The 24447-nt window shown below is 43.9% G+C and overlaps 1 long non-coding RNA gene across 2 annotated transcripts in view; it reads right to left on the bottom strand.

The window, feature by feature from the left end:
• Positions 1–2494: 2494 nt before the first annotated feature.
• The window catches only part of LOC147575205 (uncharacterized), an 85256-nt gene continuing 63303 nt past the window's right edge, over positions 2495–24447 (bottom strand). For both annotated transcript variants that reach the window (XR_015242135.1, XR_015242134.1), the window contains exon 3: positions 2495–2627. This is a non-coding gene — a long non-coding RNA (uncharacterized LOC147575205). The remainder of the gene's footprint in view (positions 2628–24447) is intronic.

Below are 24447 nucleotides of genomic sequence, written 5' to 3'. Positions count from 1 at the left end.
ATGAGCGGGGGAGGGACAGAGAGAGATGTAACAAAATCTGAAACAGGCTCCAGGCTCTGACCTGTCAGCACAGAGCCTGACACGGGGCTCGAACTCCCGGACTGTGAAGTTATAACCTGAGCTGAAGTTGGACGCTTAAACGACTGAGCCACCCAGGCGCCCCTTCTGTCGCTATTTTCAAATTTTACCTGCAGCTGCTGATTCTTCTTTGCCGCCAGTTCACAGTGTCATTTAAAGCTTCCTAAGATGGGAAAGATACATACACAGTCAGGAACAAGGTCCAGAAGTTCCCCCTTTTTACCTCCCAGAACTCTTGAAGGCCTATGCAAATATCCCTTCCCCCACTTCTCCCATAAATGCACAGACAACCGAATCAGAGAAATGAAGTGAACACTCCATTTAAGTTCAAGAAAATTCAACTTCTGTCTGCTGCCATGTCTCTACTATTGGAACTGTCTTTCTAGTTCTCGTTTCCTCTCTTTATCATAAAGTCATCAAAGAACATTGCATTTTCTGCCTTCCAAGAGTTGGTCTTTTGTTTGATATGGTGAAGACTCATTTCATCAGTGAGTGAAAAACCGTATCTGACCAACTGTACCCATTAGGATGAATCAAGGGATCATCACTAGTCTTACACCTCCGTGGGGAGCCCTGATTCTCAGTCCAAAAGCTGTACCATGACACAGGCAATCACCTTCCTGGTGATCACAGGCAGACGACCTTCCAGAATATGGCTTCACTAACATTGCAGCTCACTCCCAGACATCGCTAGCGTTCAGGACTGCAACCCCTGCCTCCATCTTCAAAAGGCCATTCTTAGAACAATATCATCTCCTGACGTACAACCTGATATGAACTGTCACACAGTCTGGGTTTACTTCCAGGAAAGAGATTTCAGGTGGAAAACTCTCAACTTCATGGAGCCAAATCTACTTTAACAAGACTCATTCCATGGATAGTGAAGGCAGCAGAAGGCAATGCTTGGCAAGGCTGGGTTGCTGTGTTGCCCTCAGACTATTTTCTTTGTGGTGTTGACTGAGATGGTTTCAACTTGACACTTGATGTACTCAAGAATCATACGCAAAATTGAAAATCTCTTCGCAAATGACACAAAAGCACTAGACAGAGAAAGGCACATGCATTTCCTTCTGGCCTCTCAGGCAGTCCTTGGGCAAATGCTTGCTGGAGTGGTTGTAATGTAGTGGCTCTGTTGTAAGGGGTTGAAGATAGAGAGGTGGTCAGGGTGCTGTACCCACTAACAGAAAGAGCTTACGAGTTAACAAAAACAAGATGCCAGTGAGAGCAAGCCCTAACCCCAGCTGTGGGAAGGACGAACATAAAGGTGAGTCTCCAGGGAAGAGAAGACTTCACTTTCCAACACGAGTGAGGGACTCTAAAGTCCCCCATCTCCTCCTGAGAACAAAAGGAAATACTGTACAAAGGAGGAAACATGTGACTGAATGCACCAAATATCTGACAACCCCACGAAAACACACAAGACCAAGATGGAGAAGAAGGAAGCCCAGGACAAAGCCAGCCTGGCAGTTGGACCCAAACTCCCTAGGACTCATCATTGATGTGGGGGGCATACATGTGAATGGCAAAGAAGCTGAACAACTTTATGGGCACAGACTTAGAAGTAAACAAGTGTAGTTCAGGGGAGGCCAGCAAAGATGAGCCCTAGTGAAGCTGCAGGCTTTGGCCAAGACTCAGAAAAGTTACACTTGAAAAATCAGGGGACAGGAAACAACTTGACTTTCTTAGGGATTGGGCCTGCAGTGAGCAATCTCACTGGCAGAATGGATGCAGGGATCCAGTACTGCTGGTACCCCTACCCACTTTCCAGAAAGCAACTTCCATTGTTTCTGCAGCAAGTTAATTCATTTTTTTCCCCACACATTTTTGACCCATGTCTGGTCCTGAACAAAAATGACCTAATTGCTGGGTGACAAAACAGTGTGATGCGATTGAAACCTATAGGACAGTGTAGATGGATCCAGAGTGGATCCAGGTATTAACGTTATTAATGATGGTACCTTCCCTCTGCCGCCCCCAAAACATGACACAATGTGTGGCAAGCACTTAGGAGAAAGGAAAATGCAGGTTACATTACAGAAAGCAAGGTAGGAAGGGAAGGTCCAATTCTACTGAATGCATTGGGCAAAAATACTCTGGACCCAGTTCCAAAAGAAATACAATTATCTCTACTGGCTGCCATGTTCTCCCATACAATATGGTCCTTGTGACAGTTCTCACATGAACATCTTTCTTTTCTAAAATTTTTTTAACTTTTATTCATTTTTTGATAGAGACAGAGTGCGAGTTGGGTAGGGCCAGAGGAAGATACAGAATCCAAAGCAAGCTCCAGGCTCTGAACTGTCAACACAGAGCCCGACATGGGGCTTGAGCTTATGGGACTGTGAGATCATGACCTGAGCCGAATTTGGGCGTTCAACTGACTGAGCCACCCAAGCGCCCCCATCTTACTTTTTTTGTAGGCACTTTTCTTTGTTTATAGAATTCTTCCAGGTTATGTGCTTTCTCTTTCAGCTGTTTGACTTTTGCTTCCTTTGTGGCTTTCACAGACCTCAATGCATTACACTTGTCTTCCAGGGCGTTTTTATTTTCTGGGAAAAAAAAAAGGTGTTTTCATGATAAACATGCACATGACCTGAGTCTTGATTTTGGTGAGACACAAAAAGCGCAAGAACCATGAAGGCATGAAAGTATTCTTTCCCTTGCCAATGCAAAGTCATTGCCATCATATGGGGATTTCTCCCCAACAGAAAATATAACTTCCAGTTGACAGTTATTGGACCTCAAGGCTCTTAGCTCTACATCCTCGAATTCAACATTGGCACCTTGTGGTTAAGACAGATATGAGGAAAGACTTTCACGGAAAACTGATCACACAACAATTTGTACCTCACACAGCAAGATCGGGCATTGCAATCAACAAACACTTTAGAGGCATGAATATAACTAGAAGACAAAGATGATGGAAAATAGTTCATGTCTAACAACTCATGGCTTTCTTAGTGGTGTATGTATGTATGTATGTATGCCTGTTTATCCCCCATTCACGTTGAAAATTTACTATTCAGCATTCAGAGAGAAAGAGACTATTGCACACCTGGGTGGCTCAGTCAGTTGAGCATCAGATTCTTGATTTTGTGTCAGGTCACGATTGTAGGATCATGTGATCCAGACCTGTGTTGGGCTCCACACTGAGTGTGAACCCTGCTTAAGATTCTCTCTCTTTCCCTCTCCCCCACTTGCATGCTCCCTCACTAAAATTAAAAAAAAAAAATCATAAAGCATAACTTAAACATATTTTTTAAAGGGAAAGGATTATACACTTTGGCTATCACCCTTTCTCTCTCAACTATATTCGGGTATTTTCTACATATCTTGGAGGGCAGAGTTGAATGATGTGATAATTACCGAGTTGTGAAAATAAAAGATAACTCCTAGTCCTTGAAATAGCAAATCTCATCTTGGCGGTCCTAGTAAAATTCCATCTCATTGCTCAGAAAGAGTTTTGGCTCCCAGAGGCCCACTGTCTACTGTGGTAAATGGCAGGCATCTATGCTGTGCTCACTTCACCCAATGAACAAAAACCCTCCAAAGCCAAATTACGGTAAAACTCAGCAGCCAACTCTTAACTACTTCCTGATTCTTCACATTTCTTTCTCTCTCTCTGAGTTTGCAAGGTAGCAAGTGCACTTTGAACGGTGTCATTTAAAATGTCACTACAGGGGCGCCTGGGTGGCGCAGTCGGTTAAGCGACCGACTTCAGCCAGGTCACGATCTCGCGGTCCGTGAGTTCGAGCCCCGCGTCGGGCTCTGGGCTGATGGCTCGGAGCCCGGAGCCTGCTTCCGATTCTGTGTCTCCCTCTCTCTCTCTGCCCCTCCCCCGTTCATGCTCTGTCTCTCTCTGTCCCAAAAATAAATAAAAAAAAAATAATAAAAAAAAAATAAAATAAAATGTCACTACAGTGGGTGCCTGCGAGGCTCATTCAGTTAAGCATCTGACTTCAGCTCAGGTGGTCATCTCATGGTTTGTGAGTTTGAGCCCTGTGTCTGACTCTGTGCTGACAGCTCAGAGCCTGAGGCCTGCTTTGGATTCTGTGTCTCCCTCTCTCTCTGCCCCTGTCTCTCTCTCTCTAAAATAAATAAACATAAATAATTTTATGTTTACTTGTACTCAACAAGTACAAGAAGATAGAGATCATACCGTGCAGTTTCAGACCCCAATGCTATGAAACTCGAAATCAACCACAAGAAAAAATTTGGAAAGATAACAAATACTGGTAGACTGAAGAACATCCTATGGAACAATGAATAGTGGAATGCAAGCTGCTGCAGCCACTCTGGAAAACACTACGGAGGCTCCTCAAAAAGCTACAAAGAGAACCATCCTACGACACAGCAATTGCAATACAAGGCATTTATCTAAGGGATACAGGTGTGCTGTTTTGAAGGGACACATGCACCCCCATGATTATAGCACCACGATCAACAATAGCCAAAGTATGGAAAAAGCCCAAATGTCCATTGATGGATGAATGGATAAAGAAGATGTGGTGTGTGTGTGTGTGCGTGTGTGTGTGTGTGATGGAGTATTACTCAGCAATCAAAAAGAATGAAATCTTGCCATTTGGAACTACATGGTTGGAACCAGAGGGTATTCTGCTAAGTGAAATTAGTAGTCAGAGAAAGACAAATATAATATAACTTCACTCATAGGAGGTCTTTGAGACACAAAACAGATGAACATATAATGGAAGGGAAACAAAAATAAAAACAGGGAGGTGTACAAAAGAAGAGCACACATAAATATGGAGAACAAACATGGTGTTACTGGAGGGGTTGTGGGGGGGGGATGGACTAAATGGGTAAGGGGCACTAAGGAATCTACTCATGAAATAACTGTTGCACTATACGGTAACTAATTTGGATGTAAATTGTAAATAATAAAAACTAAAATTAAAAAAAGAAAGAATGAATGGGTGAACCAAGAAGTTAAAGGGAAAATTAAAAAGTACATGGAAACCAATAAAACTGATAACACCACAGTCCAAAACCTCTGGGATGCAACAAAGGTAGTCATAAGAGGAAGTTTAGCAATCCAGGCCTTCCTAAAGAGGGAAGAAAAGTCTCAGATACACAACGTAAGCTTATACCTTAAAGTAATGGAAAAAAGATCATCAAATAAAATCCAAATCCAGCAGAAGACAAGAAATGATAAAGATTACAGCAAAAATCAATGCTTTCAAAACTGAAAACAAAAACAAAAACAAACAAACCCCCCCCCCACACACACAAACAGTAGAAGAGATCAATGTAACCAGAAGCTAGTTCTTTGAAATAATTAATAAAATTGATAAACCACCAGCCAGTTGGATCAAAAAGAATAAGGAAAGGACCCAAATAAATAAAATCAAGAATGAAAGAGGAGCGATCACAACGAACACAGGAGAAATACAACGAAGAATAAGAGAATATTATCAGCAATTATATACCAAATAAAATGGACAATCTGGAAGAAATGGACAAATTCCTAGAAACACACAAACTATGAAAACTGAAAGAGGAAGAAATAGAAAATTTGAACAGACCCATAACCAGTAAAGAATTGAATTAGTAATCAAAAATCTCCCAAAAAAACAAGAGCCCAGGGCCAGATGGCTCTCCAGGGGAATTCTACCAAACATTTAAGGACGAGTTAACTAACACCTATTCTCTTGAAGCTGTCCCAAAAATAGAAATGGAAGGAAACATCCAAACTCTTCCTATGAGTTGGCATTACCTGGATTCCAAAACTAGACAAAGATCCCACTAAAAACTAGAAGGATAGACCAATTTTCATGATGAACATGGGTGCAAAAATCTTCCACAAGATATTAGCCAACCAGATCCAATGATACATTTAAACTTTATTCACCACGACCAAGTGGGATTTAACCTGGAATGCAAGGCTGGATCGATATCCACAAAATAATCAATGTGATTCATCACATCAATAAAAGAAGGGACAAGAACCACATGATGCACTCAATAGATGCAGAGAAAGCATTTGACAAAATACAGCACCCTTTCTTGATAAAAGGGTTCCACCAAAAAACTGTTAAATGATCCATGAATTCAGCAAAGTGGCAGGGTATAAAATTAATGCCCAGAAATTAGTTGCATTCTTATACACAAACAAAGAAGCAACAGAAAGAGAAATCACAGAATCCATCCCGTTTACAATTGCCCCCAAACCCATAAAACACCTAGGAATAAATCTAACCAAAGAGGTGAAAAATCTATACACTGAAATCTATAGAAAGATTATGAAAGAAATTGAAGATGACAAACACACAAAAATGAAAAACATTCCATGCACCTGGATAGGAAGAACAACTATTGTTAAAATGTCAATAGTACCCAAAGCAATCTATATATTCAACTGAATTCCTATCGAAATAACACCAGCATTCTCCACAGAGTTACAAAAAACAATCCTTCAATTTGTGTGGAACCAGAAAAGACCCCGAATAGCCAAAGCAATCTTGAAAAAGAAAACCTAAGTAGGAGGTATCACAATCCTGGACTTCCACCTGTATTACAAAGCTGTAATCATCAAGACAGTACGGTACTGGCACAAGAACAGACACTCAGATCAATGGAACAGAACAGGAACACAGAATTGGACCCACAGATGTATGGCCAACTAATCTTTGACCAAAAGAAAGAAGATCCAATGGAATAAAGACAGTCTCCTCAGCAAGTGTGCTGGGAAAACTGGACAGTGATATGCAGAAGAATGAGCCTGGACCACTTTCTCACACAAAAAGACACTCAAGGGGCGCCTGGGTGGCGCAGTCGGTTAAGCGTCCGACTTCAGCCAGGTCACGATCTCGCGGTCCGTGAGTTCGAGCCCCGCGTCGGGCTCTGGGCTAATGGCTCAGAGCCTGGAGCCTGTTTCCGATTCTGTGTCTCCCTCTCTCTCTGCCCCTCGCCCGTTCATGCTCTGTCTCTCTCTGTCCCAAAAATAAATAAACGTTGAAAAAAAAAAAATTAAAAAAAAAAAAAAAAAAAAAAAGACACTCAAAACGGATGTAAGACCTAAATGTAAGATAGGCAGCCGTCAAAATCCTCAAGGGGAAAGCAGGCAAAAACCTCTTAATGTTGGCGTCCACATCTTCTTACCCAACACATCTCCAGAGGCAAGGAAAACAAAAGCAAAACTGAACTATTAGGACCTCATCAAAATAAAAAGCTTCTGCACAGAGAAGGAAACAATCAGCAAAACTAAAAGGCAACCAACAGAATGGGAGAAGATATTTGCAAACGACATATGAGATAAAGGATTAGTATTCAAAATCTATAAAGAACATACCAAACTCAAGAACATACCAAAAAACAAGTAATCCAGGGAAGAAATGGGCAAAGACACGAGCAAACACTCCTCCAAGGAAGACATCCAGATGGCCAACCGACACATGAAAAAATACTCAAAAACACTCATCATCAGGAAAATACAAATTAAAACCACAATGAAACACCCCCTCACCCCTGTGAGAATGGCTAACATTAACAACGCAGGCAACAACAGATGTTGGCAAGGAAATGGAGAAAGAGGAACTCTTGCACTGCTGGTGCACTGGCTTGCACTGCTGGTGGAGCCACTCTGGAAAACAGTATGTACGTTCCTCAAAAAATGAAAAAGAAGACTGTTCAACAACCCAGCAGGTGCACTAGTAGGTATTTATGCAAGGGATACAGATATGCTACTTCGAAGGGACACGTGAACCCCAAAGTTTATAGCAGTACTATCAACAATAGCTAAAGTAAGGAAAAGGCCCAAATGTCCATCGATGGATGAATGGATAAAGACGTGGTATATATACATACATACATACATACATACATACATACATACATACATACATACATAGTATGTATATGTGTGTGTGTGTGTATACACATACATACATACATACACACACCATGGTCTATTACTTAGCCATCAAAAAGGATAAAATCTTGCCATTTGAAACTACATGGATGGAGAGCCTCCTGGGACCTAACACTAACTGTAAACATAACCCTAAACATAACCCTCAACCTACCCTATCTAGCACATGAAAAGTAAACCAGATGCACAGCCGCATATGTGCCCTCACTTTAGCCCTCCATGGAATTAACAACATTGGTATCACTTCGGCCTTAGCAATTCCCTGTAAGGAACTCTTACCCCAGCTAAGTGTCTATCCCCATGGGGACCCAGTTCAAAAGTCTGACAACAGCACGCACACGGGTTTGAGAATCGGTGCAACAATACTCGGCATGGAACATGGAACATCACCATATCTTTTGCAAAGTGTGATTGCAGCTGCACGACAGGATTCCTAACGCCTATTCCAAGGGTGGCCCAAACATCTCTCTGGCCTTGGATCCTATGAAGTGATACTGACCGGCACGCTCCTTTATGTACTCTATTCATCCCTTCGGAGAGACAACTGCACTGTTGTGGGTTCAGTGCCTGGAGCCTCCTGGGACCTAAAACTAACCCTAACCGTAACCCTAAACATAACCTTCAACTTACACCTAACCCTATCTCTAATTGAACCCTATACTTGACCCCCACCTTTTCTAGGGCCCTCAACACAGCCATCGAGGGAGATCATGAGACTGGAGTCGGTTCAGCCCTGTCGACTTCCTTGGACTGAACCCTAACCCTACATAAAGCTTTCTCCCCATGGGGACCCAATTCTAAAATCTGACAACATCACCCACAAGGGTTCGAGAATCGGTGCAAAAATACTCAGCATGGAACGTGGAACATAACCATGTCATTTCAAAAGCACAGCTGCAGTTGCACAAGAGGATTCCTGAGGCCTAACCAAAGGGTGGCCCATACATTTTCCTGGTCTTGGAACCCAAAGACTAATCCTAACAGGCACCCTCCCTTGTATCCTACACTCAGCCCTTCGGGGAGACAATTGTTCTGTTGTGCGTTCAGTGCCTGGAGCTTGCTGGGTTAGGACCTAACCCTAACCCTAATGGTAAACTTCAACCTACACCTAACCCTATCTCTAACCCAAACACTTCACTTGACCCGCATACTCGCATGGGCACTCAATTCAGCCCTGCAGCGAGATCACGAGACTGGAGTCTCTTCGGCCACAGCCACACCGCTGGAATGAACTCTAACCCTAGCTATGGCTCTGTATGCATTGGGACCTAATTCCAATGTCTGACAACAGCTCTCACACTGGTTTAAGAATTGGTCCAGAAATAGTTGGCATGGAACTTGGAACATCACCATGTCACTTCCAAAGCGCGACTACAGCTGCAGGGGAGGAATCCTGAGGCCTACCCAAAGGGTGGCCCATACATTTGTTTGGTCTTGGAACCCAAATACGAAGACTGACGGACACCCTCCCTTGTGTACTACACTCAGCCCTTCAGGTTGACACCTGCTCTGTTTGGGGTCAGTGTCTGGAGTCTCATCGGACCTAAACCTAAACCTAACAGTAACCCTAACCATAAATATCACCCTACATTGAACCCTATCTATCTCATTAAATCTACACCAGACCCACAGCTGCGCATGTGCCCTGACTTCAGAGCTCCATGGAATTCACAACACTGGAGTTGCTTTGGCCCTGGTGACATTCATGGACCAAACCCTAAACCTATCTAAGTGTCTCTCCCATGGGGAAACAAGTCCAAAATCTGACAATAGCACACACAAGGGTTCGAAACAGGTGTGGAAATACTTGGCATGGAATATATATCATCACCATGTTATTTCCAAACTGTAACACTAACCATACCGCTAACAATTACCCTCACCCTACACCTACCCCTATATCTAACCCTACCCTATATTGAACGACACCCTTGCATGTGCCCTCAATTCAGCCCTCGAGGGAGATCACGAAACTGGAGTTGCTTCGGGACTGGCGACTTCCCTGGACCAAACCCCAAGGCTAGCTAAGTCTTGGGGACCCAATTCCAAAATCTGACAACAGTATGCACACGGGCTTGAGAATCAGTGCAGAAATACTTGGCATGGAACGTGGAACATCACCATGTCATTTCCAAAGTGCGACTGCAGCTGCACGAGAGGCTTCCTGAGTCCTACACGCAGGGTGACACATACATTTCTCTGGCCTTGGAAGTCAAAGGCTAATCCTGATCGACACCCTCTCTTGGGTACTCCACTCAGCCCCTCGGGTTAACACCAGCTCTGCTGTGGGATCAGTGTCTGGAGTCTTATGGGACCTAAACCTAACCCTAATCCTAAACATAATTCTTACCTTACACCTAACCCTATCAACCTTGATAAGCTACACCAGACCGATAGCCACACACATACCCCCACTTCAGCCCCCATGGAATTCACAACACTGCTATGGCTTCTGCCATGGTGACTCCCCTGGACCGAAACCTAACCCTAACTGAGGCTCTGTCCCATGGGGACCCAATTGCAAAGTCTGACAAGAGCACGCACATGGGTTCGAGTAACGGTGCAGAAATACTTGACGTGGAACATCACTATGTCATTTTCAAAGAGGAACTGCAGCTGAACGAGAGGATTCCTGAGGCCTATATGAAGCTTGCCCAATATTCGTTTGGCAACGGAAACCAAACACTAATCCTGACTGGCACCTTCCTTTGTGTACTCACTCAGCCCATCGGGGAGACAACTGCTCTGTGGTGGGGTCAGTGCCTAGAGACTCCTGGGACCTAACCCCAGCCCTAACGTAACCCTAAACATAACCCTCACCCTACACCTAACCCTAACATTAACCCAAATCCTACACTTGACCCGAACTGTCGCATGGTCCCTCAATTCAGTCCTCGAGGGAGATCACGAAACTGGAGTCGATTCGCTCCTGCTGACTTCCCTGGACCTAACACAAACCCTAGGTAAGGCTCTCTCCCCGTCGGGACCCAATTCCAAGTCTGACAACAGCATGCACACGGTTTCGAGAATCTGTACCGAAATACTCAACATGGAAGGTGGAACATCACTATCTCATTTTAAAAGCGCGACTGCAGCTGCACGAGACGAATCCTGAGACACACCCGAAGGGTGACACTTACATTTGTCTGGCCTTGGAAGCCAAAGACTAGTCCTGATTGACACCCTCCCTTGGGGACACCACTCACCCCTTCGTGGAGATAACACCAGTGTTGTGGGTTCAGTGCCTAGAGCCTCCTGAGACCTGACCCTAACCCTAATCATAACCCTAACCATAACCTTCACCCTACCCCTAACCCTATCTAGTACACTAATTCTAAACCAGATTCACAGCCACGCATGTGCCCTCAATTCAGCGCTCCATGGAATTCAAAACACTGGTGTCGCTTCGGACTTGGCGACTTCCCTATACTGAACCCTGACCCTAGCTAAGTGTCTATCCCCAGGGGGACTCATTTACAACGTCTGACATCAGCACATACATGGGATCAAGAATCGGTGCATAAATACTAGGCATGAAACATGGAACATCACCATGTCATATGCAAAGCACGACAGCAGCTGCACGAGAAGAATCCTGAGGCCTACCCAAAGGGTGGGCCATATGTTTGTCTGGCTTTGGGACCCAAAGATTAATGCAAACGAAAACCCTCCCTTCTGTACTGCACTCAGGCCTTCAGAAAGACAACTGCTTTGCTGTAGAGTCACTGCCTTCACTCGCCTGGGACTTAACACTAACGGTGAACCGAAACATAACCCTCACCCTAAGCCTAACCGTATCTAGCACACTAACTCTACAGCAGACTCACAGCCACACATCAGCCCTCCATTGAATTCACAACAGTGGTGTTGTTTCAGCCTGGCGACAACCCTGGATGGAACCATACTCTAGCTAAGGCTCTTACCCATGGGCACCCAAAACCAAAGTCTGACAACACCACACACCTGGGGTCCAGAAGCAGTGAAGGATCATTCCATATAGAACCTGGAACTTCACCATGTCATTTCTCAGGCCGGGCTGCAGCTTTCTGAAATGATTGCTGAGGCCTACACAACCAATGGCCCATACAGTTGTCTGGAAATGGGACGGAAATACTAAAAATGAACGGCATCCTCCCATGTGCCCTCAACTCAGCCCTTCAGGGAGACAACTGCACTGCTGTGGACTCAGAGCCAGGAGCTTCCTGGGACCTAACCCTACCCCTAACCAGAACCCTCAACTGAAACCTAATGCTACACTTGACCCACACCGTCACATGGGCCCTCACTTCAGCCCTCGAGGGAGATCAAGAGACTTGAGTCACTTTGCATCTGGGGACATCCCTGGACCAAACCCTAACCCTAGCTAGGGCTCTCTCCCCATTGGGACCCACCAAAGTCTCACAACACCACGTGCTTGGGGTCCAGAAGCGATGTAGGATCATTCAGCATAGAAACTGGAACATCACCATTTCCAAGGCCTGAATACAGGTACACAAGAGAATTCCTGAGTCCTAACTGACGAGTGATCCATAGAATTGTATGGCCTGGGACCCAAAGACCAATCCTGAGCGGCACCCTCCCTTGTGCCCTCAACTCAGCCTTGCAGGGAGACATCTGCACTGCTGTGGGTTCAGCGCAGGGAGAATCCTGGGATCTAACCCTAACCCTAACCAGAACCCTCAAGAGAAACCTAACGGTATCTCGAACCCAAACCCATGACTCACACCATTGCAAGGACCCTCAATTCAGCCCTCGAGGGAGATCACGAGACTGGAGTCGCTTCGGCCCTGGTGTTGTCTCTGGACCGAACCTTATCCCTAGATAAGGCTCTCTCCCCATAAGGACCCAATACCAAAGTGACAACACCACGTGCCTATGGTCCAGAAGCAGTGCAGGATCACTCAGCATAGAATCTGGAACATCACCATGTCATTTCCAAGGCCCGGTGGCAGCTGTTCAAGAGTATTCCTGAGGAATATCCAAACACTGTCCCACAGCGTTGTCTGGCCTTGGAATCCAAAGACTCATCCTGAGGGCACCCTCCCTTGTGCCCTCAATTCAGTCCTTGGGGAGTCAACTGCACTGCTGTGGCTTCAGCTCCTGGAGCCTGTTTGGACCTAATGCTAACCAGAACTCTCAACCAAAACCTAACCCTATCTCGAAAACTAACCCTACAGTTGAGCCGCACCATCACATGGGCCCTCACTTCAGCCCTCGAGGGAGATCACAAGACTGGAGTTGCTTTGGCCCTGGCGATGTCCCTAGACCGAAACCTATCACAAGCTAAGATTCTTTCCCAATGGGGACCCCATACCAAAGTCTGACAACACCAAGCGCCTGGGGTGCAGAAATGGTGCAGGATAACTCAACAAATAATCTGGATCATCACCATGTCGTTTCCAAAACCTGACTGCAGCTATCTGAGAGGAATCCTGACGCCTACCCAACCAGTGGCCCATAGAGATATCTGGCATAGGAACCCAAAGACTAATCCTGACCAGCACCCTCACTTGAGCCCTCAACTCAGCCTGTTGGGTAGACAACCACACTGCTGTAGGTTCAGTGCCTGGAGCCTCTTGGGACCTAACCGTAACCCTAACCCCAACCAGAACCGCCAACCAAAACCTAACCCAGTCTCGAAACCTAACCATACACTTGACCCGTACCATCACCCAGGCCCTCACTTCAGCCCTCAAGGAAGATCACGAGACGGGAGTTGCTTCAGCTCTGGTGACGTCCCTGGACCAAACCCTAACCCTAGCTAAGGCTCTCTTCCCATGGGACCGAGTACCAAAATCTGACAACACCATGCGCCTGGGGTCCAGAAGCGGTGCAGGATCATTCCACATAGAACCTGGAACATCACGATGTCATTTCCAAGGCTGGGTTTCAGGTACTCAAAAGTATTCCTGAGGCCTAACCGACCAGTGGCCCATAGAGTTGTCTGGCCTTGGAACCCAAAGACAAACCCTGACCGGCACCCTCCCTTGTGCCCTCAACTCAGCCCTTCAGGGAGACAAGTGCACTGCTATGTGTTTAGCGCCTTGAACCTCCTGGGAACAAAATCCGAACCCTACTTCTAACCCTCATCAGAAACCTCAACTGAAACCGAACCTAACTCAAACCCAAACCCTACAATTGCTCCGCATCATCATATTGGCCCTCACTTCAGACCTCGAGGGAGATGACGAGACTGGTTTCGCTTGGAGCTGGAAATGTCACTGGACAGAACCCTAACCTTAGATAAGTCTCTCTCGATATTAGACCCAATAACAACATATGACAACACCAAATGCCTGGGGAACAAAAGCGGTGCAGGATAACTCCGCATAGGACATGTAATATACTATGTTCTTTTGAAGGACCGGTTGAAGATCCAGAGAGATTTCAAGAGGCCTACCCGACTAGTGGCCCATACAGTTATCTAGCCTTGGAACTCAAAGACTAATCCTAATCGGCACCATCCATTGTTCCTTCAAATTAGACTTTCGGGGAAACAACTGCACTGCTCTGGTTTCAGCGCCTAGTGTCTCCTGGAACGTAACCCTAAACCTATGCCTAAACCTAAACAGAACCCTCAACTGAATCCTAACACTATCTCAACCCTAAACCTACAGTTGAAAAGCACCATCACATGGGTCCTCAATTCAGTCCTAGAGGGAGATCACGAAACTAGAGTCGCTTACACCCTGGCGACGTCCCTGTAACAAACCATAACCCTAGTTAAGGCTCTCTACCCATGCGACCCAATAACAAAGTCTGACAACACCACGCCCGGGGGTCCAGAAGTGGTGCAGGATCACTCGGCTTAGAACCTGGACCATCACCATGTCATTTCAAAAACCTGGCTGCAGCTGCCCAAGAATATTCCTGAGGCCTACCAGACCACTCTCCCATACAGTTGTCTGGATTGGAACCAAAAGACTAATCGTGACAGGCAACCGACCTTGGAACCTCACCTCAGCCCTTTGGGTAGACAATTGCAATGCTGTGGGTTCAGCCCCTGCAATATCCTAGGGCCTAATCCTAACTACTAACCCTAACCCTAACCCAAACACAAACCTTAATCCTAGCCCTAAATCCTATCCCTAACCCAAACCATGGCACTAATATACATTAACACCATCCGCAACAATAATACAAACCCTAACCGAAACGCTGAACCCTAAACCACAAATCCGATCCAAATCCTAACTGTAACCATAAACTTAAACCCTAGACCTGAACACTAACCACTAACCCTAATCCCCAAACCATAAATACTAAACACTAACCCTAACCAAACACTGACCCTGACCATAACCCTAAACCCTAGCCACTAACACGTAACCACGAAAACCTAACCCCTACCCCAAAACCTAAAACCTAAACTCTAAACAATAAAACCTAAATCCTAATCCCTATCCCCTGCCCCTACAACTACCCTGACCGTGACCCTAACCCTGAAGCTAATGCTGATACTAACACTAACACCTAAGCCCTACCCTAACCCTAAGCTACACCCCAACCCTAGCCCCTAAACCCTAAACCTAACCTTCACCGTAATCCTAACCCTTTAAATCTAACCATCTAATCTAACCCTAACCCTAACCCCGAACCGCTAACCCTAACCCCTAACCATAACCCCATGGACAGTCCTTCATCACCAGTCATGGGCTATGAACCACCCCCCCCATCCTCCACCTCCTCTATTTGGGTAGATAAACTGAAGTGGTTAGGGATTTCTAAAGCATATTCATCTACTTCGTGAAACACTTTGTGGGAAAAATGTAGAGATGGTTGTTAGGGCTTGGCAATTCAACTGCAAAACTGCCTGAGGACTTTGTAACATATCTCAAGTTTCTCAGGACATATGTTCAATGGACTGTATCATTTCCCCATAATGAGGTCAGCTTTAGGTTTCTCCTGTCAACAAGAAAGAGGATTTTTACACAAAGACAGATGTATCGGGCGTACTGGTGCATATTTTACAGACACAATGTTTTGAGTTCTGTGAAGGATGAGATGCACCCCTAAGTGTAGGTGACTTAGGTGTCCTGTGTGAAATGGGGCACATGCATTACATGACATAGACCTTGTGGTCACCATGTTGAAAGCACCAGTGAAGGAGTGGGGGAAACTTGAATCACACAGGAATAGAAATTTGAGAAATTAGAGGACAGTAAGCAGAGTTTGAGGAAGTGCAGAGGGGAGGGTCCTGGGTTCAGTGAGATGCAGTTGCAGCCCATTCCTGACCACAGCCTGAGCAGGGAGCATGAGTTCCACACGGAGCTACTATGTGGGATCACTCTCAGTGCACAATGCAAGGTTCCTCTCCAAAATGTCATATTTGTCAACGTGCACCCAGGTGATCATCTAAAAAGGTTGTTGTCTCCCTGCGTTGTCTGAAGGTTCTGGATATTTATGGGTGAAAAAATGCCCTGGATATATAGAAAATTTAACTTGATCTTAAGGAAATGCTTGTCTGCATAAGTTCATATCCTTCAGTGAGACTAAAAGTGAAGACAGGATCTAGATCAGCTGAGTGCCTGCATTGGCCTTTAGCCTGGGTAAACCTACAATTCAGGGATGCCCAGATGCCACCCCTGCTGGACCCCTGACATCACCTGACTACGGCTTTGCATCTATCTCCTTAAACTTCTCTCACAATATCCCAAGGGTTTCCCTGTGTTCCTGCTATCTCAGCCAGAATACCAATTCTCAGTGGGACCTACACAGAGCCTGAGATGGGTTATCTGTGAAAGAGGGGTAATATTTGTTTCTAAGGACATAATGAAAAGAAGACATTGAATACAGAATGCATCTGCAAAATGTCTGGGAAATATCCACTCACCCTTCTCACAGTTTCAATTAAGATATCTCTACACAAATGATCATCAAAAAAAGATGGTCACAGAAGTTCATTAAACTAAGACGGTTAACGCCTCCACCCAGGGATTGGGGATCGCCACTTTAAAGAAGACAACGGCACACTTATTGTATTAAGATTCAGGCCCTGCCAGACAAAGAAAGAAAAAGATAATTACGAGAATGTGTATATCAGAGTTCTACATCTGAGATCTGAAGACAATCATATTCCATTACATATAGACTCGCAGATGCATCCACACTAAAGTGTTCATCTGAGGCCACAGATTAAGTACCGAAGAGGGAATGCATGTAGGAAAACATAAGACCATAGGGAAATAACCCCAAATCTCTTAAATCTCACTGCCTTATATGACAACTATTTTGAAATTTGAAGAGGACTGTGTGAGGTGACAGAGTATGGTGATTATATATCTTAAAAATGTGTCAGATCTGCCTGCATGCTTTCTCTGCTAACCCTGAGCTCTCCACTTTGTTTTTCTTAGTATCCCTTCATAGTACTTTCACTGTTCTGTCTCTGTTTCAGTGTTTGCTTCTAGGAGGACCTCCTCTCACCCCCCATCGAATGTACACAGTGTGGTTCCTATACACACAGGTAACAAACTAGCAGAAGTTGCAGTGATGTAGGATAGTAGCAAGATCGCCCTTTTTGCAGAGGAGCCCGAGAGAGTTTTCTCGGGTGATGGTAACTTCCTATATCTAGATGCATGGGGTGCCTGTCCTCATTTATTTTAGAAATATTCACTGACTCCTGGTGCTTGGGGTCAGATAGACAGGTACCTGACCCTAGCATATGGCTGATTTGTAATGGTGGGTAAGGATCAGGGACCAGCAGTGACTGTGGGAGATGAGTGAGGAGGCCACACATGGAGTCAGATCCTCCCTCAGGATGCCATGTCTCCACGGACAGCAACCTTGTGCAGGAGGTCTCTGAGGATCACATATTTCTTGATCAGTCCTGTGAAATGCATAATCCTACTCCAGATTTCTCACTGAGGGATGGACAGGGCAGAGGCCAGCAGCTGGAGGACACCCTGATCATGGCTGGAGTGGAACTGTGGGCCTGGGAGATTGAGTCAGAGAAAGGGAAAGGCAGAAGATAGTGGCAAGGATTTTGAGAGATAAAGGGAAGAGGAGAGAAGGCAATGTTTTCTACTGACTTCACCCACATTTCTGTGTGAACAAAAGAAGATTCTTGTCTCGCAGGGAAGGGAAGAGGGCCGGCAAAAGACAGGGTGACATTCTCAGCTCAAGTGCTCAGGATATCTGCCTTGCTCTTGAACACATATCATAGGAATCATAGGAATACATATCATAGGAAGCCTGTGCTTCTGTCATAAGTGGAACTGCAGCTCATACCATTTAGTGAAAATTAAAGCGACGATGAAGACCTCATCATTAAAGTATTGCAACGAGAGTATGTGAACATACAGAGAGATACAATAGAAGCAAAAGTCCGAAGGTAAACCGACTGCAAAACTTTTGGGAATATAGACTATTGGAAAAGGAGATACCCCAATGCCAGCTTTCAGACACCTGGGCAATATGTGAAAACGTGGGGGAAAAAAAAGTAGTCCTTACTTCAAAAGCAACATTAGCATTAGACACAAAGGGATCATGATGGAAGGTTTAGGGAGAAACCATATGATTTCATGGTGCTGTACCCATGGTCCTGTACCCTCAATCTCATCAAAGTATACCCTTTAACTTGAGGTTTGTTAGATGTAATTATACCTCATTAAAGAGAGTTTCAAAACATAAAATAATAGAAGCAAATGTGGGAAAGTTCCTTTCCAATCCTGAAGTGCATGTGTGATAGGAGTCTGTCTTCCCATGTCTCAAAAATGCAAAATAATAAGACATTTAAAAAATTAATAATAGCAAAGTAAGAGGACCCTGAGCTCACCCTGTCCCATGTTTTCAACTGCATAACAGCCACATCCAAGTCCATGAACCAAAGAGCGATCCAAAGACTGGCAGAACAAACTCCACACCGAAGTAGAGAGAAGCTGCACCAGAAAGGTTAGGAATGTCAGAAAGGTGGAGGCTGTCTGCCTGCAGAAGGGGCAGAAAAAGTGAGCCCCACACCAGGGAGGTCATACAGGGAAGACTAATCTCCATAACATTGGGCATTAGAACTTAGAGGGGCTGAATGCCTTTGTGTTCAGATACAGGAGCTTTGGAGGTCAAATGACCCAGCACTGGGAGATCCAGGAGGATGAGTGATAGTCAGATCCCTGCGTGTGTAGAGAGGCAATGTAAACATGGCATGTTGCACAATGCTGAGGGAACAGGAGACAGATGTATTCATGCTGATTCCGGAGTGTGTTGGAGGACTTCTCCAACAACGAGGGAGCTCACAGGCACCATTCTTCTCCCCCAGCCTCCCAGAATAAGCATAGAAGCACCCACAGGAGGGTGAGGCTGCACAGACTCTTGCTAACTAACCCATTAGCAGTGTGCCAGTCCCAAGGGTTCACTAGGGGACTCACCAAACCAAGCCTGTTGGTCTCAGGCCAAACATTTTTCAAACCACAAGGTCACCCTGTCTGACAAGCTGCATGCATAGCTGCCACAACATGCTGTGCACATCTGCACCTCACCCAGCTGTACATATCTAGGCACCCTCATCTGTCTCACTAAGCCACATGTCCCCAGGCACAGACATGCTCTGTGCATATCCTCAAGCCCCTAGCTTCCACCGCTGGTCCACAGCCCCCAGCCACCAAAGGACATCGGGAAATCTGGCATAGGACTTGTAGCCCTGTGAAATTTTGCTAACACTCCTGCCCTGTGCCCAAGTTATCCAGCAGGCATACCACCCCACAGCTGGCCTGCCTGGGTCCCACTAAAACCAATGAGATGAAGCACAGCCCACAACAGCATGCAATCAGTGCAGACACCTGCACTAAAAGGAAAAGTAACCCAGACACAACAGCAGGCTGTGAACAGTACCCATACGATAGCCTCCTGAAGGTCCAGGTCCTATAAATGGAGACGTGCACTGCTGAGTTCTCCAGGACCTCTTCTTCATAACGTTATTAGTTTCAAGAGCAGAAGGTACAGCTGACTTTCTTAACACAGAGAAACAGAGACAGAGAGAAAGACAAAATGGACACACAGAGATGTTTTTCCACAATGAAAGACCTAGTGAAAGTCACAGCCAGAGTTCTAAGCCAAAGAGATGTAGGTAACATACCTGATACAGATTTGAAAGCAATGATCATAAAGATACTCATTAGAGTTGCGAAATGAGTAGAAGAGTGAGACCCCTGACTAGAGATAAGAAATAGTACACAATAAAGGAGGACACAATAAAGGAGAGACACACTTGCTGGAACTAACAAAGGGACGGAAGAAGCAGAGGAGCAAACCAGTGACCTCGAAGACTGAGTAATGGAAATGAATCACATTGAACCAAAGAGAGAGAACAGAATTCTGCAACGTGAGATTAGACTAAGGGAACTCAGTGACTGCAGCAAAGACAACAATATTGATATTGTAGGAGTCGCAGAAGAAAGAGAAAAGGGGGCAGAAAATTTATTTGTGGAAACAATAGCTGAAAAATGCCCTAATTGGGGGAGGAAACAAACGTCCACATCCGGGAGGCTAGAGAATTCACATCGAAATGAACAAAATCAGGCCAACATCCAGACATATTGTAAGCAAACTTGCAAATTACAGTGACAATAAAGAAAAACTCTTAAATGCAGCAACACAAAGAGACCTTCACTTAGAAGGGAAGACCCATAAGGCTAGCTACCAGATTTCTGAACAGATACTTGGCAAGCAAGAAGCGAGTGACATCACATATTCAAAGTGCTGAATGGAAAAATTAGCAGCCAAGAATACTCTATCCAACAAGTCTATCATTCAGAATGGAAGGAGACACAGACTTTCCCAAACAAAAACTAAAGGTGTTTGTACCACTAAACCAGTCCTGCAAGAAATATGAAGAGGGACTCTTTGAGTGGAGAGACCAAAAGTGACACTATAGAGGTAAAAGACACAAATCAAGTAAAACATGAATATTTTTGTAAAAAATAGTTAAGGAACTCACAGATATGGATTTGAAATATAATAACATCTACCAAAAACCTAGGGAGGAGAAAATAATGCGTTCCAAGGTAAATGACCATCAGCTTAATACAAACTGCTAAACACAGAAGAGGTTATATACATAACCCAGCAGTAACCATATATCAGAAACCAGTCACAAATATGCTAAGAATAAAGATAAATAAATTAAAATACTTCACTAAAGAAAATAAGCAAAACATGAAAGACAGACAAGAAAGGATCGGAGAAAATCATTAGAAACCACAAAAAACAGGTAATATAATGGCAATACATACATACATACATAGCAATCATTTCTCTGAAGGTAAATGGAATGAACCCTCCAATCTAGAGACATAGGGTGTAAGAACAGATGAAAAAAAAAAATAGAGTAGCAATACTTGTATCAGAAAAAATACACTTAAAACAAAGTACATAACAAGAGACAAAGGAGGACGTTATATAACAGTAAAGGGTACAGTCCAAAAGGAGATATAACAACTATAAATATATCCCACAATTAAGTGGGATTTATTCCCAAGCTGCAAGCGTGGTTCAGTATTTGCAAATCAATCAATGTGATACAATACATCAACAGGAGAAAGGACAAGAACCATATGATCGGGGCACCTGGGTGGCTCAATCCTTTAGCAGTCCGACATCAGCTCAGGACATGACCCCATGCTTCGTGAGTTCAAGTCCCACATCGGACTCTGTGCTGAAAGCTCAGAGCCAAGAGCCTCCATTGAACTCTGTGTCTCCCACTCTCTTTCTGCCCCTTCCCTGCTCACACTCTGTCTCTCTCAAAATTAATAAACGTTAAAAGAAAAGAACCATACGGTCATTTCAATACATGAAGAAAAAGCATTTGACATACTACAACATCCATTCATGATTATAACCCCCTAAAGTAGGTTTACAGGGAACATACATCAATGCAATAAATGTTTTCTATGAAAACCCTGCAGCTATAATCAACCTGAATGGAGAAAATCTGAGAGCTTTTCCTATAAGGTCAGGGAAAACACAAGGATGTTTACTCTTACCACTTTTAATAAACATAGCATTGGAAGTCCAAGGTACAGCCGGCAGATAAATCAAACAAAACGAAACGAAACAAAACAACATAAAGTAAATTAAAGTAAAAGAAAAGAAAAAAAAGAAAAGAGAAAAGAAAAGGAAAAAAAGAAAGAACAGAAAAGAAAAGAAAAACTAATCCAAATCTGGAAGAAGTGAATCTTTCACACTTTGCAGATTACATGACACTATATATAGAAAACCCTAAAGAGTCCACCCAATAACTGCTAGAAGTGATAAATGAATACAGCAATGTCACCGGATACAAAATCATTGTACAGAAATCTGTTGCATTTCTAGACAAATACGAAGCAGTAGAGAGAGAAATTAAGAAAACAGTCCCATTTACAGTTGTACACCAAATAATAAGGTATCTATGAATAAATCTATCCAAGCTGGTGAGTGACCTATACTCTGAAAATTATAAAACAGTGATGAAAGAAATACAAGATGACACAAAAAAATGGAAGGATATTCCATACTCATGGATCGGAAGTACAAATTTCATGGAAATGTCTATACTTCCCACAGCAACTGACACAACTAATGCCATCGCCATCAAAATAGCAACATCATTTTTCATAGAACTAGAACGGTCCTAAAATTTGTACAGAACCACAAAAGACCCAAATCTTCAGAGTAAACAACCTTTATGTGAAATGATAATTATGGATGGAACTATGCCTCTGGATCTTCTGCTCCAAAACACAGTAGTCAGCCTAAGCATTTGAACAAACATTAGACATATCCCAACCAAGGATCATTCTACAAAATACATTCTACAAACGTACCCTCAAAACTTTGCAGATTATGAAAAATATGGAAAAATCTAAAAATCGCCATGGCCAAGTGAAGCCGAAGGAGACAGAATGACTGTAATATGCCAGCTGGGATGAGTCTGGGACAGAAGAGGTTAAAAGTGAAGCAATCTGAATACAAATACAAAGTTAGTTAATAGTACCATATCTCTTTGGGATATTGACTGTGATCATGTATCAACTTAGAGGACATCAATAGTCAGAAAACACTCTGATGTATGTGGAGACTCAATAATATCTTCCCAATTTTTCTGGTAACTAGAAACCCACCACGATTGAAAAGATTATTAGTAATCATGGTTTTATGTTTTCAACACCTAATATTATATGACTAGTTCTAGTATTAGTTACTAGTGATGGCCATGTACCTAATCTTGTTGTTCTTACTATTGTGTAATTTAAATAATAGCATTCATGGTACAGAAAACTCAATGCATGATATACACTTCACAGAAACATCCACTTTACATATTTTAAGGTAATAACATATGTAGACACCACTGTATTATGTGGTATGTAAATTAAGTGTTTTTCGGATCTGGAATGAACATGTCATTAAATGGCTTTCCATAAAGGCAGTTATCCTAGATAATGAATGAAACTCAGATTTTACAGGATGTACTTAACTTCATGCCTGAACAGTGTCCAAAAAAGAAAACATACGTACACACGGCCAGATGGATCATTGTGACTGGCTCACTTATTGTAAAGAATCCTTGCTTTAATATTTTCACGCATATTTTTTTAGCAGGAATACAAGAGAATGAAATATTTTCAAATTGAAGAGATGTTCAAAGGCTGGAAGAATGATAGGGTGTTCAAGGGGTTTCAGAAGGAAAAGATGTGACCATGAAGTGGCAGTCACAGGCAAGCAGGTTTCTCTCGCCCACTTTGACAGGTTTTCATGAGGGGTTGTCCATCATAGCATGTGATCTGCAAAAGGGTAAGACCCAGAAGTACCAGAGGGAAAGGCACGCTTTAGGAAGAGGTGACTTGGAAAGGGTGCTTCTGTGCCTAAGTGATGGCTCAGAAACCTGGCTGGGTGTCCCTCGGTCAAGATTTCAGGAGGCCAGCAGTAACCTAGACTCACAAAGACCTTAGTAACATACATCAATATGATTTAGAGTCACAAAAATCTTAGAACCACAGAGTTGATCTCCATCTATGATTAGGAGATGGTCGCAGATTTACAGGATATGATCATTGGGCCGGCAGTAGATGGCTAAAATATTACTTAGGGTTATGTTTTTAATAAAAAAATTGATGTGCAAAAATATGGGTTTGGAATGTAAAGAAAACTCACAGGACCATCATGGAGTTCCTTACGTTATGGCCTCATGTCACTAACCCTAAATTCATTCCTGTAGGAATGTAACCTTTAACCAGTCAGCAATGAAATTCCTAGTCATTGCTGGAAATTTAACTGATAGACCCCTGCCATTCCCTCAAGGAGGAAATCTCGCCTAAATAAGGTATTCCATGCCACTAAATTTGTTTTAAGTTTATTTATTTTGAGAGAGAGAGAAAGAGAGCACATGCAAGGCAGGGGCAGGAATAGAGGGAGAGAGAGAAGCCCATGACCACGAGGTCATGATCTGAGCCAGGATCAAGACTCGGACATTTAACCAAGCGATCCAGACCCCGAGAATGTGGAGTTTC

This window comes from Puma concolor, chromosome D3 (genome assembly GCF_028749965.1).
Source record: "Puma concolor isolate L17-30 chromosome D3, mPumCon1.1.hap2, whole genome shotgun sequence".
NCBI classification, from domain to species: domain Eukaryota; kingdom Metazoa; phylum Chordata; class Mammalia; order Carnivora; family Felidae; genus Puma; species Puma concolor.
This window is presented reverse-complemented; position numbering and strand designations above follow the sequence as displayed.